Raw genomic sequence first — 17,007 nt, 5'->3', positions numbered from 1 at the left:
TCTAAGCTGAAAGATATCAGGGTGAAGGTCTGTCTTGTGTATTTTCATTCACAGCAGTGTCTTCTATTGTAATGTCTGATTTATGTAGGTGTTTGAATTAATTTGCTGTTGCAGACTAGGATGACATGGACTATATTTTTGCATTTGTTTCTGGATCCACTTTTTGTGATGGACTTCATTAGGACTCATTTTCTCCTGATGATATATATCTATAGGGATGAGGTCACTGTTATGGATTCAGTAAGGTTTTCAATTAATGAAAACATTTATATTTAGTCACTCACTAATGAAAAATAAATCTGAAGAAGGGAGAGACTTTTTTTTTACCTGGGGTTCAGTAGATTTTTGACTAATAGTCTATTATTCCAGCAAAAGAGAGAGTAATAGAATTCTGAGGTCCAAAATTAATTCTTCTTTATATGACCACTAGGTCACCTTGGCTATTTTGATAGGAACATTTCTGTGTTCACTCATTACAAAAGACTTTGGACAACATATCCAGAGGTTTCCAGTCCGTTTGCTTCTCTGACATCTTGGTGTTATGTTTGTGGGAAGAGATGTGCTGACAGTGAAGTTTCTCTGTGGAACAGTACTAGGGCTGGCTGCCTTTAACGCTTAACTAGGTATCTTATAACAGAGACGAGGGATAAGTAGAGGATGGAGTAAGTCTATGGTCAGCACCTTGGAGCGCTCTTAGAAAGGATGTGCATATCACCTGAGGGGTGTGTGTATACATATCTACACACACATTTAATATATACATGTATACATACCTATATACATATATACACACATATATAACGGACCCTTAAACAAACAATACGGTTTTGATCTGCCCCACTCCACTTACAGGTGAATTTTTTTCCACAAATACATTCTACAGTACTATAAGGTCTGTGGTTGGTTGAATCCTGGGATGTGAACCAGGGATATGGAAGAGTGAACTGTAAAGCTATACGTAGATTTTTGACTATGCAGGGGTCGTCATCCCTAACCCTTGCACTATCCAAGGATCAACAGTATACAATTACATACATTTATATATACATGCAAACATATATGTGTCATGTATATATAAATACACAGATATATTTTATATGATATATTTATACATTTTCAGGTAGACATGCACAATTTTTAAATAGATTCAGTATTAGCAAGGGATACCCTGTGGAGTTATCAAAATGTGCAGGTTTCAACTGGGCTGAAGTAAGACAGTATATGACTTTACCGTTCTTTTTCAAAGAAGTGATGCTTTTAGATTCATGCACTCCTTGAACATTCATTGTGATAATAATAGTGATACCTAGAACTTTTGTGCTCCTACTATATTCCAACCAACATGCTAGGTGTTTCACACAAATTTATGAAATCCTCACTATTATTGCCATTCTAAAGTGTAGAAAACTGAGGTCTAGATAATTCGAATGATGTGTATAGGATCACTTATGTGGCAGTTTGTAGAACACGATTTAGACACAGATACATCTAGTTGTAAAATCCATGTTCTTTTTACTACTCTAGTATTTGTCATTTGTCATTGGAATTCTAATGTCATTGTGTGGTCAGATTTCCTTTCTCTATGGGAGGTATATTAGTGGAAAAACAATTAACAAGTTGTTGGAGACTAATTTAGTAGACTTGCTATGAAATTCACATCATTTAGAAGGAAAATAATTCCAATAGCCATTAACACATCCCTGTGGATGAATAAATTTGTGCATTACAGATATTTAGTGATTACCCAGCAGAAGTGTAATACTGTCTATTGAGGAGATTGAAGTGATTTTCCATTGGCTTCATTGCCTCCCTTATTTCAACCATCTGAGAGCTGTGAGGGACCACTCATGATGATGCGCATAGAAGCACTGCTGTAGTAACACTGAGCATGTTACCAAATAGGCAACTTACTAACTGTAACCTTTATGTTTACAAGACAAATATACTTTATATACTTTATATAAGTTATGAGAGCTATGTGTCATTAATAATATCCTCAAGGTGTCTGACTGTATTATGAAGTCAGAATAGTTTAACTTTGGGACTACCGTCCCTTATGAAAGATTTCCATCTTTTAAGAAAATAAAAAATGATGACTTCATTTTCATTTCAGGCTATTAGAGAATGGGGCCAAATGTGACATTAATGCAATTTTATATGCCCTAGGAATTAGCATCTGAATAGGACTTTTTTTCCTTTTTCAATTTTCCCACTTGAATTTACTGAACATTGCCTTCTCCCAGTTTTCAAGAGAATCATCATAAAAAGTCAAGTGGAGAAATGAAATTTACCTTTATAATTCAAGAAAAACAAATGCATTTTTGCTTCTTATCTACATATTTTAAAACTTCTCACTTTTTTCACTGCATTTTTGCTTAGAGTAGACAGGGTATAGTTTAATATAATAATATTAGTTGATCTTTTATAAGTCAATCTCTTTCATTAGAATTTTCATTAGAATTTCCCAGATAACATACTAATTAATACTTATTCATCAAGATTGTATCATCTAAACAGAAACAAGCATACCATAGACACAATAAAAAGTGCTTCCTATTAGAAATATTAAGTGAGTCATAATTATCGTCAAGGGAGAGCTGATTTTAAAGACAGAATTGGCCTCAAGATTACATGATTCATTTATTTTTCACTTATTTTCCTTAAAACCACTTGGAATGCTTTTCTTGTGTGTTTTGGTTGTTTCATAAAGCCCTGAGCCATATTTTTCTTAGTGTTTGATAAACTTCTGTCGATTTTAATAAAATTTACCCAGGGGTACCTTAGCCATGGGATTTAGCACAGTCAGGGGAAACTCTATACTGGAAGTTATCACAGGGCACTCGCTGATTCTAACATCAACCTAATAGGAGAGAGAACTTAAATAATAACGCTCGAGGTTAACACTGAGGCATCATGTTGCTGAGTATTAGGTACCCACATGTGGAGATGATGATTTTTGATTATAGCAGCTCCTGGCTGTGCCCCCGATTCACGGTTTCACTTTCTGTGGGTTCAGCTATCCATAGTCAACTGCTTTTTGAAAATGTTAAATGGAAAACTCCAGAAATAAACAATTTACAAATTTTAAATCTCATGTCAATATGAGTAGCATAATGAAATTTTGTGCCATTCCTCTCAGGATGTGAATCATCCCTTTGGCCAGCATATCTTGCCCTAGAGTCACTTAGTAGCCTCTTCAAAAACAAGAATATCAATTTGTGCTGGATTTAACAAGGTTTTCCTGAAACTCATGTTCTTCCTGGAACCTCAGAATATGACCATTTTGGAAATAAGGTCCTTGTATGAGGTTAAGATGAAGTGATTTCGGAGAAAGGCGGTCCTTTAATCCAATATGACTGACATCTTTATATGAGAAGAAGAGAGACAGAGACCCATAGGGAAAAGTCCATAAGATAACGTAGGCATAGCTTGAAGTAATGAATCTATAAGCCAAAGAATGAAAAGATTACTAGTAATATAATCAGCTAAGAGAAAGACATGAAACTGATTCTTCCCTAGAAACTCATGGAAACTAAGAGTAGAATGGTGGTTGCAATGTGCTGGGGAATGGGGAAAATGAGGCAATATTGGTCAAAGGGTACACACTTCCAGCTATAATTTGTAAAAGTTCTTGGGATTTAATGTATGGCTGGTGATTATAGTAAATGATACTATGTTGTATACTTGAAACTGCTTAAATGTTATCACCATAAAAAAGGTATTTATGTGAGTTGATGGAAGTGTTAAATAATGCTACTGTGATAATCGTTTTGTCATATCCAAGTGTATCAAAGCAACACCTTGCATAGCTTATACTTATACCATGTTATATGTCAGTTATATCTCAATAATGCAGGAATAAAAAACAATTGTATTTTGTCTATCTTTAATGGGCAAAATATAATTCCAGACTCTGATTAATTACATGTTGAAGACAGACTTATAAGGAAGTAGGGACAATAGAGCATAATAAGTATTAGCATAGAGGTCAGAACAGGCCTTAATGGAAGCCCATAGAACTAGATTCATATTCATCCATGCATGTGAACAAAGGTTTATCTGAAATGGTAATATCTTAAATGAGTCTCAAATAATTATCAGTTGTTAGAAGTAAAGGATGAGGAGAGAAAGGAAGCAGAGGAAATAACACATGTAAATGTCCAGGGTAATAAAGGTTCATTTTGACAATTACAAAATGTTTTATTAGGACCACAGCTCATAGCAGGACAAGTGGAACAAATGAGGTTAGAGAGGTTATCAGGGTACAGATCAACCTTGTGTGACATATTAAAGAGTCTGAACTTTACACTAGAGAGTACGGGGAGCTGATTAGCCTTTTAAGCATGAAAAATCCTGCTCAGATTTGTCTTTTGGAAGAATCACACTGACTTCAGAGTAGACAGTGGATTTGAGTCAGGGAAGATAGAAGGCAGAAAGATTAGTCAAGAGATTGTTGTAATGATCCATGCTAGATAAAATAGTGGCCTGAATTGAGATAGTGGCAACACAGACGGAGAGAGGTGGCTGTATCTACCTGTTTAAGAATAGAGTTTTATTATTAATTTGATTTGAAGAGTGGAGGTAGGTAAGAAGGCAGTCAGGCCAGATTCCTAGGTTTCTAATTTCTGCACTGAGATATCATTCACCAAGTTTGAGAATACAAGAGAAGGAAGTTGTGAAATGCCTAACTGAGCTAAGTCTTCTACGAGAAATGTTTGTATCTATTACCAATCATGGTTATGAAGATGATGTACTAGTAAGAAATTTATGTTACCAACTTAAGAGAAACAGGATATAAAATTTTACATGTGCTATAAATACAGCTAAGTAAAATATCCAAAAACGTAACATTTGTAAATACAAGAAAATGCTAAAAGTGATTAAACCATTGGGTTTTTATTTTTAATCTGTTTTTATGTATTTATTTATTTATTTATTTGTTTATTTTTGTCTTTTGTCTTTTTGGGGCTGTGCCCGCGGCATATGGAGGTTCCCAGGCCAGGGGTCTAAACAGAGCTGTTGCTGCTGGCCTACGCCAAAGCCATAGCAACGCCAGATCTGAGCTGGGTCTGAGATCTACACCACATCATGGCAATGCTGGATCCTTAACCCACTGAACAAGGCCAGGGATCGAACCTGCAACCTCATGGTTCCTAGTCGGATTTGTTTCCACAGTACCATGACAGGCACTCCTTTTTTTTTTTTTTTAATGTTTTTAAATTGTTAAACTAACTTGATTATGTTAGTTTTATAATGAAATATATTTGAAGAATAAAACATTTAAAACTGATTTAGTCAATATAAAACCAAGGTAATATAAATATTAAAATTGATTAATTCTAAATTTGTCAATTATGTAAAATTTTTGTTATGCCACTTTTTTGGCTCTTTATAAAATTGAGATATTATTGACATACAGCTTTATATTAATTTCAAGTATAGAACATAATTATACAATATTTTTGGATAATAAATCTTGTGAAATGATCACCACAATAAATTTATTTAACATCTGATAGTATACATAGATATAGAATATTTTTTCCTTGTGATGAGAACTTTTAAGATCTCCTCTCTTGGCAACTTAAAAATATGCATGACAGTGTTATTAACTATAGTTGCCACATTGTCCATTACATTCCCATGACTTATTTATGCTATAAGTGGAATTTTGTATCTCTGTATCTATAAGCTGTTTTTTGTTTTTTTTTTTTTGGTGAGGATTTCACATATAAGTGAGAAAATGAGACCACATGGTACTTGTCTTTGTCTGACTTAGCACAATGTTCTCAATGTCCATCCAAGTTGTTGTAAATGGCAAGATTTCATTCTTTTTTATGGCTGAATAATATTCCATTGTATATATATATACACTACATTTTCTTTATTCATCTCTTGGTGGGCACTTAGGTTGTTTCCACATCTTGTCTATTGCAAATAATGCTGCCCTGGACATGGTGGGACATATATCGGTTTGAGTTAGTGTTTTGTTTTGTTTTTTTTTTCCTGTGGATGAATACCCAGAATTGCCGTATCAAATGGTAGCTTTATTTTTAATTTTAAAGGAGAGTTCTATACTTTTTTTACAGTGGTACTACCACTTTTTATTACATATTTTGAAAAGCTCAAGTTAGGGTTTCACTGATAGGACAGATGAAACATCAGAGGCAAATTGTACTTTTAGGAAAATTTTCCATTCTCTCTCTCTCTTTTTTTTTTGCTTTTTGGGGCCGCACCTGTGGCATCTGTGGCATAGAGAAGTTCCTAGGCTAGGGTTCAAATAGGAGCTGCTTTTGCGATCTACACCACAGCTCATGGAAATGCGGGAGCCTTAACCCACTGAGCAAGGCTAGGGATTGAACCCACATCCTCATGAATACTAATTGGGTTCTTAACCCATTGAACCATGATGGGAACTCCTGAAAGTTTTCCATTCCTTATCTATAGTAGATATAACTTCCAAATGGTAAAAACTAAAAGCTAGGTGAAGATAACCAGGGCCCGGTCATTTTTCATTATTTAAGGAATTAAAGGACCTTTTCCACCAATGAGCTGAAAATAAATAAAAAAGAATTCCTATAATTTTTAGCCTGAAAAAAATTCTTTTGGCTAAACTGGAATCAAGTTTTAGTGTTTAAATCCATTTTAATGACTACTTTATTTTAAGACAAGTACCATTTTCTATGTGTATAAAACTGACCAAAATGCTTTCTTCTATGGTTATTGTAAATCTTATTAATCAAAAATATTTTAAAAGGCTTACTCTCTCCCAAGTTTATATTTTTGTAAATTCACATTTTAAAGTATTCCTTTAAGGAGACTACATGAAAATTTCCATGTATTTAAAAGATTTAATGCTTGGATATTTTGTAAATTAATTAGCAATAAGATTTATTTAAATAGTTTGGGTCAGACCATTATAATACTATTTATTTTACTTTAAGTATAGATATTTCTTTGACATTTCCTTAGAAAAGACCAAATATGGGAAGAGATTTTACTCAGAGCACAGATTTTGCCCGGTTCTGATACAGTTATGCTCCAGAAGGTTGAGAACTCTGGTTATTACAGGTAAAATGATAATAATAGATAACATTTATAGGTACAAAGTTCTTTACAATACCAAAGAATTTTACCTCCAGAACAACTTTAAGATTGCATTATCTCAATTTTGGAAAAAGGGAAACAGAAGCCCAGAGAGGTTAGGTCAACCTACATCACACATCTAATACCAGAGCCAGGATTTTAAGCCAGTAACCATGCTCAGGCTCTGTACCCTCAGTCACCATATGTTGCTTCTTTTGTAAAAATTATGTCTTTTTATTCAGGTTGACAAATTTTGCAGACTTGTGTGACAATGTGAGAATTCAATTACTTCAATATACGAAACCATTATATTATCTTCAGTATTGAATTATTCAAGGCAGACTTGTAAATGGTCTAATTGACTGTTTAGGTTTATTTTTGGTACACATCATAAACTTAAGGGTCTAAGAAACCATCAGACAACTTAGGGTATTTTTTCTCACCTAAAGTCCAGGATAATTTTGTCAAATGATTTAGGTTTGGGTTGAATTTCAAAGTAGTTATCCACTTCTCTTTGTATGTGCATACTGTTTACTGCCTAAATTTATTCAAAGCTCTTAAGCATGACATTGTACAATGCATAATACATTCTTAAAATTTACTTAAAAAAATTGGAGCCATGTTATTTATCATGTATTCATATAAGTAAAGTCTAATGACCCATTTTGTATATGGCATGACATCACTTTTCTAATTTTATTTAGACAGGCAATACTATGTAGAGATAATGATTAGATCTACGTGAGGCTATCTTTCTTACTTTTGAAAGATATAAGTAAGGATAAAACTCTTCCGCTAAAATTTTCATTCTCAATCAGTAGAAAAATATATAGAAATATATATAAATTTATATAGAAATATATATAAAATATATAATATGTATAATAAACAAATATATAAATTTATATATAAATATATATAATAAATAAATAAATATAAAATATATATAAAATTTTTTTATGGTAATCATAGGCCATAATACAAGTTTACTTAAAAATTAAACTTTAAAAATATGGATTCAAAGAAGATTTTTAAGTGTATGATTTGTAATGTTTAAATGTTCCTTCTATGAAGAGGTCAGTTAGGTCTTATAGCCAAACATACATGACAAAAAAATACGAGATTGAATGACAAAGTTAATTCAATGTTTTTGATTACAATTAGACAAACCATTAATTTTGAAAAAAAATCAGTTTTTATAAAGTACTACATTTAATTCAATTGGAGAGATTGGCATGGTTAAATGTATGTCTTGTGTGTTGAGATAGAATAATCCTTTATGTAAGAGAGTAGATGTCCACTAGTGAGGTGTGAATTGAGGAACAGCGAGAAGGCCAAAATGCTTAAAAATTATCTCTTCTACCAGTGCCTTGGTTCCTCAGAAATCACTGCTCTAGATTCTTTGTATTTTCCGTGTGTTATCCTTCCTTGTCAGTTGTCACATGAAATAAAAATTTCAGTGGAGAGCAGTATCATGATTCACTAACATTTTCAAATGGATTAGTCCCCCCCCCCTTTATTTTTTTGTCTTTTTAGGGTCATACCCACGGCATATGGAGGTTCCCATGCTAGGGGTTGAATCAGAGTTGTAGCTGCTGGCCCACACCACAGCCACAGCAACTCAGGATCTGAGCCATGTCTGTGGGCTTACACCACAGCTCACGGCAATGCCAGATCCTTAACCCACTGAGTGAGGCCAGGGATCAAACCTGCGTCCTCATGGATACTAGTCAGATTTGTTTCTGTTGAGCCATGACGGGAACTCCTCGAATGGATTAGTTTATCAGACATTATTGTTCTTGAAAGGAAGCACTGAGATTAATATAGAAACTTGGTGAAGACTGAGTAGTGAGAAGCAGTAGAAAAATACACAGGCAAGCACAACAAATAAAGAAGGTAAAGGAGATATAATAACCTTGGAGTCCATTACAGTTTTGCTTGGTAATGCCCCGTGGGGAAGAATATTATGAGGGAGAGGACTTGCTATCCAACACAGAATTTTCACATAGAAAACACTCCAAATTATGCTTTTAAACTATTTCTTGTACTAAACTTTTATTTTATGTCCCAGTGAGAGATGTTCCTGGTAATCAGCAGGATATGGAAGAAAAAGAAAAGGAGAATTGAGTTTAACAAGTGAAATTAAAATGATAATTATTTTAAAAACTCACCAACAAACAATAATATCTATATAGACTTAAGAATACTTAATAAAAAATCATCTTGCTTCTCCCTATTAAATGTTTGTTTATAGCAGAAAGAAATTGTTAGAAGACTTAAAAATAATTATTGCAGGAGTTCCTGTCGTGGCGCAGTGGTTAACGAATCCGACTAGGAACCATGAGGTTGCGGGTTTGGTCCCTGCCCTTGCTCAGTGGGTTAACGATCCGGCGTTGCCATGAGCTGTGGTGTAGGTTGCAGACGCGGCTCAGATCCCGTGTTGCTGTGGCTCTGGTGTAGGATGGAGGCTATGGCTCTGATTGGACCCCTAGCCTGGGAACCTCCATATGCCGAGGGAGCGGCCCAAGAAATAACAAAAAGACAAAAAAAAAAAATTATTGCAAAGAGTTGAAAGATATTGTATATCATATTTCTTTATCTCATTTTTCTCCAAGGGATTCTTATGGTTGTGGATTCTTATGGATGTGGCAGATATAGGGCTGCTCCTGATATTGATTCTCCCCCAGGAATAGAGTCTTTTATTTTTGAATGAGTTCAAGACTACCCATAATAAAAAACTAGATGTATGAGTCCCTCTGGAACCTAAGAAAGGCCAGGTGATTAAGTCCCAGTTAAAGAGATTATGAGCAGAAGCAAATACACTACCTTGCTTGCTCCCTTCTAGAATGCTGGCTTGAATATTTATATGGTAGTTGTGAGTCATCTCAAACCATGAAAATGAGGAAAACATGCTATCGTGGAGCAAAAAAGGTAGAAGATCCTGGATTCTTGGCACTATGGAATCGCTGTATTATTTATACCCAAAGAGACATAAAATTCTATCTTGTTGAAGCTGCTGTTAACTTAGACCTCTGCTAGAGTAGTCAAGGCTATATCTTAATTTATAGCTGTCTAGCTAAAGAGACTATGTTCTTGTTAATGAGCTAATTTCTGCATCTCATTCCTCAGTCATTAATTATTCCCTTTCTTTTTTTTTTTTTTTTTTTTTTTTTTTTTTTGTCTTTTTGCTATTTCTTGGGCTGCTCCTGCGGCATATGGAGGTTCCCAGGCTAGGGGTCGAATCGGAGCTGTGGCCGCCAGCCTACGCCAGAGCCACAGCAACACGGGATCTGAGCCGCGTCTGCAACCTACACCACAGCTCAGGGCAACGCTGGATCGTTAACCCACTGAGCAAGGGCAGGGACGGAACCCGCAACCTCATGGTTCCTAGTTGGATTCGTTAACCACTGCGCCACGATGGGAACTCCTAATTATTCCCTTTCTAAAGTGAAACCAGGAATTATATATATGTAAAGATATATACACACACACACACATAAATATATACACAAATATATATGTAAAATTTACTATGGAAATGATTTTGTCATTACCCAGAAGATCTAGAAAGTGGAATTTTCTTATCTATTACTATCATTCAAATTAAGGAACAAATCATGGAAACAGATGGTATAGATACTAAAATACAAATTACAACCTTTAAATCCATATATTTTATGGTCTTAATAAAAAAGTTAATATTAATAACATAAATAAGAATATAACATCCTAAACTTAATTACAGCTGCTAATAACTTTTTTCTCAAATGCTCACATAATGGTTCATCAAGAGAATAGAGAAGGCATTAATCAGCACTTTTTTTTTTTTTTACTAGTTTTTAAGTCATAATCTGCTAATAGATAGTTAGAGAATAAAAATAGGAATAGCTCTAGAACAAATGTCTCTTTATTCCTAATCCAGGATCCTTTCTAGTTACTTTATCTAAATTTAGATAAAGTAATTGACTTTTAGGGAATGTTAATTTTTTTCCCTGTACACTTTTATAAAACTTGATGCCTTTCAGGGCTTTGTAGCTACTTTGAACTCACTTATTAAAAATTGACTTGAGAAATTTTGAGACCAATTAATAGTATGATTCATATCTCACAGTATATAATGTCAAATAAATGCTTTAATTTAATATTTGCAGTGCATTTTAGTTAACATTTAACTCATTCATTGAATACCCATGTCTTTGGCGTTCCTGGACCCAATTCCAACATGGACATGTAGAAGCTCCCCCATACCAAACGAGTAATTCTTGGACACCGTCAGGGTATGTGACCTTGTGACATTGTCTCCCCAGAGATCTAGCATCAGATTCTACAGGTAAATGGTTTAGTTGCACACAAGGGCCTTCTACTTGAGATGCCAATCTCAAACCCAGGTTTTTACTTGTGCTTCTAACCAAGTGGTTACAAATTGGAAGTCCCAAGAAACCCTTCTAACTTAGGACGCCAATCACAAGTCCAGGTGGTCACTGCAGGTTGACAGTCTGGGTATAAATCAGAGGTTCCTACAACCTCCTCCTTGAGTTCAATCAGCTTGCTAAGATGGCTCATAGAACTCATGAAATCCATTTACTCACTAGATTACTGATAATTGCAAAGGATATTAAACGATATAAATCAACAACCAGATGAAGAAATACATAGGGCAAGGTCTGTCCTCACAGAATGTCAGGCAACTTGCTGGCACATGGAATCGTTTTGGTTCCCTGATCTGGAAGATCCCTGAACTCCCTCCTTTTGGGTTTTTCTGAAGGCAGGATTGATTAACTCATTGGCCACTGGTGACTGATTCAACTTTTAGCTCCTTTCCCTCCCTGGAAATCAGGTGCTGGGACTGAAAGTTTAACCTTCTTTTCATGGTTGGTTCTCCTGACAGCCAGTCCCCATTCTTAGGTGCTTTCCAAAAGTTGCCTTCATTAACATAAACCCAGCTGTTATGGAAAAAGGAAAAGAGCCTGTAATTAATAACAAAACACCCGTTTATGGCTTTGAACAAAGTCTTTTCAGATCTTGAGGACAAAACACCAAATATTAAAACATGCTCATATCAAATTTCAAAGGTTTTGGGAGCTCTGAGCCAGGAACTGTGTAAGAAGACCAAATTGTTTGTGAATAGGAGTCATGCTTTTATATACATTTTCATTATTTTAATATCAAAAAGATTAACTTGAACTAACATCAGAAAACTTAGCCACCATAGCCAACATGACACTTTTTTGATGCATTAAATGATGACATGCTTTGTTAATAATGCCTAAGAGGTGTTTTATCCGAAGTTTTAACAGAGCAAAAAGTATAACAATAAATCCTTTATTTTATAAGTCTCTATCTTATTAAATGAAAACTTTAAAAGTTTTAGAATAATTCTTCTTTTCTTAAAGCATTCATGTTAGGCACTAATCTACAGTTTACTTTATCCTGAATCATTGGATGTTTTTTTAAATTAATATTTTAGTTAAGAAATTCTTTCTGTTATTTGGCATAATTTAATCATGCCACAATTCTAGTTTATAAATTTTTTCACACATATCTATACCTACTTTATTTTCTTTAAGAAAATGAAGGAATTTAAGTAGACAAGACAAGCATAGCAAGTATTGCTTAACATTCAATAATTCACAGGTTTAATTTCCATTCAGTATAAAACATTATTTTTTTCTTCAATGTCCGTGCATGAAAAAAGGAATCACATTTTAGCCTCTGTAGTCTTTAAAAATAGGACTACTTTTAGAAACAAGTACATGGCTTTTCAAAAGAGGTTCAGCCATAAGAAGCAATCTTCTGTGAAATTCTATTGCATTATCTGCTCCAGACCCTAATGGTTAGTTTTCCTCTGCTGTCTTTTGCTCTGAATCCTTTTTCTTTTCTTTTCTTTCTTTTTTTTTTTTTTTTAAGGACTACGGTACCTATATCTCGATGGCTGTGAAATAGTAATATAGAACACTCTTATATTGTTTTCTCTGTGCCAGGGTTAAATCTAATACTTTAGTTATGTTAGCTTATTTAATTCCCACATTTATATTAGGTATATGGAATTATTGCCCTATTTTGCAGTTGAGGAAACTGAGACATAGAAAAACTATGTATTGCTCAAAGTCACATAGTTAAATAGATTTGGGGCTGAAACTAGATCACAGAAATCTCTCTCTGTCATCCTTATACTATCCTGACTCTCTATGAGTGATGCATATGTTAAAAAAAATAAAAAATCAACTGAATACATTTGAGGAGTTAATTGGCCTTATTTGATGATTCATGAATCATGCAGCATCCCATCTAGCAGCTAGAAGGATGTTCCAAACATTGGGAACTCCTTTTTTTTTTTTTTTTTTTTTTTTTGCTCTTTAGGGCTGCACCTGCTGCATATGGAAGTTCACAGGCTAGGGGACAAATTGGAGCTACAGGTGCCGGTCTATACCACAGCTCACAGCAACGCCAGATCTTAAGCCACTGAGAAAGGCCAGGGATTGAACCCGCATCCTCATGCATCCTAGTTGGGTTTGTTAACCACTGAGCCGTGAAGGGAACTCCCAAGAATTACTTCTGTAGGTGCAAAATTTGCCACCCCCAAAGGTTTCTCTTTGTCCTGTAGATTATTTTGAGCTAAAAACAATCAAGGCTCAAACAGCTCAGGAAAAGTCTTTGATTTTCTCATTTACTGCCTAAAAGAATTTAGGTAGAGGGCTTGCTCCAGGAAGGGACCTATCAAAGTAGATATAACTACAGTAGAACATAAACAAGGTGTGGTAGACAGGGAGGTATCTAGCAAAGTATGTTTGTTAAAATTCCTGTGTCCAGTTGCTTCTACAGGACCCAGGAAATATTTGTTTACCAAACATTTGCTTTCTCATCTCCCTGTGAATTGCCTTTCTCAACTTGTAAGTCCTGAATTAATACCAGCAGCCTCTTTAGTCTTTATCTGAGGTTGGTACTTAAAGTGAGGGCTTCTGCCACTTTGGTGAGATACTCAGTTGAATCTCTCCCATGTACACATGTTATTAAACTTTGATTTTCTTCTGTTAATGTGTCTCATGTCAATTTAATTATTAGACAAGCCAGAAGAACCTAGAAGGATAAAAAAATTTTTCATCCTTCCCAACAGCCTGTTTATTATATTCAGAATAATCTCCTGGTGTGTGGTATCCTCTGAAAAGATTTAAGTGCAGGTTCACAGCGGCTACAGCAGGGAAACAATCTCCCAAAGACTGGAGGATCAGAAAAGAAGCAAAGAGAGTAACTGATTTAAGGATTATAAACTTGGAACCATAACCTGTGCATGTAATAGGGATTTGGCAAAAACAACATAGCCCATGGAAACCATATCAAATATCAACAAAACTACAAAGCCTTAGCAGAGAGTGAAACGAATGACTTAAATTTTGATCACATTTCTCAGTTAGGCTGAGAGTCTGATCAAAAAGGAAGACTTGTTAAGGAGAGAAACCATAAGTCCAAGATGATGTCACTTGTTCCGAAGCCCAAACCAAGCATAGATTTTAAACCTAACTTAACTGGAGTTTCAACCATCACCAGAAATGTAATCTTAATCAGCAAGTTTGGTATTTTCTGGTCTGCACCAGTGAGGTAATCTGTCATGTGAGCTCCCTCTATCCCCTAGAAGAAGAAGAGGCAATGGGCATAAAACCCATGGCCTTCACTGCACACCCCCCATCCCCCAAAGAAGACATCCTGACCTAAAAAAAAAAAACCTTTTTTTTTTTTTTTTTTTTTTTTTGTCTTTTTAGGGCCGCACCTACGGCAGAGGCATATGGAGGTTCCCAGGCTAGGGGTCGAATTGGAGCTGTAGCTACCAGCCAACACCACAGACAGAGCAATGCCAGATCTGAGCCGGGTCTGTGACCTACACCATAGCTCACAGCAATGCAAGATCCTTAACCCACTGATCAAGCCCAGGGATTGAACCTGCATCCTCATGGTTACTAGTCAGATTCGTTTCTGCTGAGCCACAATGGGAACACCCCCACCCTTTCGTTTTTCTTTTGCTAATGATTTCCTTGCCCCAACTTTCTTCCTCTAAAAGCCTCTCATTTTGTGCAGCTCCTTGGAAAGCAGAACCAACTGCTTCTAGTTGCTAGACAGGCTGCTTCCCCACACATGAATTGTGAAAGAAAGCCAATTGAATCTTCAAATTTATTCCACTGAATTTTTGCTTTCTTATCACAGGTATGAGTGTAGGTAAAAGAGGTAACTTCCTGCTATACTTGCATCAGTTTCAGAGTTGAATTCCTATTGGTTGTATGTAAGGCTTTGGAAAAAGTAATTTATGAAAATATATTGGAGTAGTTAATAGAACTGAGTGGACAGCTAAAAACTGAGTCTTAGGACTCTTTTCGTAGCATAACAGGATGTCAGGGGCCTCTTCTTCTTCCTTGAATGCAGGTGACTCAGTGTCAGTGACTTTAGATCAATTTCAGGTCCACTGAAGTTTAAATTCCCATAGGAGTAGTGAATCAAGTTGGCCTGAGACAAGCAAGTATCTATAGACTCTAGGGTAGAGGTGATTGCACTCTGGAATTATCTGGCCATTCCTAAAGAAGGCATCACTTTGAGCCAGCCAGCCACCTTACTTGATTTATATTCTCCCAAAATATAATACACATTTCCATGGCTTATGTAATATGTTTGAATTTGAACTGAAATGAAATAGCTTAGCTAAACCACACACACAGTAAGACAATTTGCTACTTCAGTTACTCACATCTCCTTAATTTTGCGTCCTTTGTTTTAAAATCTGTTTCTGGTCACATTTAAAATAAATTATATCAACATAATGTTGACAAAAATAATTATTTTTATGGTTAACTATCAGATTAACTGCACTTCTAGGTTTCATACAGAATACACACTGTGCAAGTTTTGTTTAAAATTATAAAGTAAATTCAGTTACGCGCACAAACATATTCCCTTTGCCTGTCATCTTCATGATGGTGTTGTCTGTCTCCGAGGTTGGAAAGTGCACTTGTTAGATATTAAGAAAGAGAAATATTTCCATTTACAAAAACAAGTTTAAAGGTAAGTACCTTCTTCGATAAAGCACTCATGAATTTTACGCATTTGCTAACGATTGTAAAGACATGTGCAATAGATCATCTCCAGGGTTGAATGTTTGACCTCTTACATCGATGAAAAGTTATAGAGGCATCATACTAATGTCACAAGTAATGGAAATCATTTCTAAACTTGGAGGAGGTCAGATGTGGTTTGTAGTAAGTAAACTGCATTTGCTGAATCAAACTTTTCAATTTAATTAGATTAAAGGCACTGGGTATACCTTATGACCTTTGGAACCGTTACCAATTTGAAAATATTTTTGCCCCCTAGACCTCTGTGAACTCTCTTCAGTATGTGACAAATTTAAATCATAAAAATCTTTCCAAACTCATTTTTTTTAAAGTTCTGGCCAAAAAGACAATACTTAGGTTGGGAAGACTACAGATAACCTGCGTTCTGAAGGCAGCAATATATTTTAAAATTTATTAGCCAATTGGCAAAATAAAGACAAGATCATGAGCCAGGAATAGTAAAGAGGCTCAAAAATTTGTTTCCAGACTCCATGAGCTTTAGAATTTCTGTTCTGCCAAATCAATTTGATCAAATTGAGACTGCCAAGAACAAATAACATAAATAAGCCATTGAATGTATCATTTACACTTTTTTCTCTCCGAATATAATCTATTCTGGTGTTTGAACTAATGTACATCAAGATTCATCCTACAAGAACAGTGAAATTATAATTTTACTCTAGGTAGAATTGAAATGGCACAATTTAGATGTGACTTGAACCTACTGTCTTTTAATTAAAATTATACACCTAGTCTCAGGACTTACTGAAATTAAGGTTCTTTATGTTTCAGTTCAGAAGGAATTCAGTGAGAGGCAAAGTGATAG

The sequence above is a fragment of the Sus scrofa genome, chromosome 4 (genome assembly GCF_000003025.6).
Source record: "Sus scrofa isolate TJ Tabasco breed Duroc chromosome 4, Sscrofa11.1, whole genome shotgun sequence".
In the NCBI taxonomy this organism is placed as follows: Eukaryota; Metazoa; Chordata; class Mammalia; order Artiodactyla; family Suidae; genus Sus; species Sus scrofa.
The sequence above is the reverse complement of the archived record's forward strand: the minus strand, read 5'-3'. Positions refer to the sequence as shown.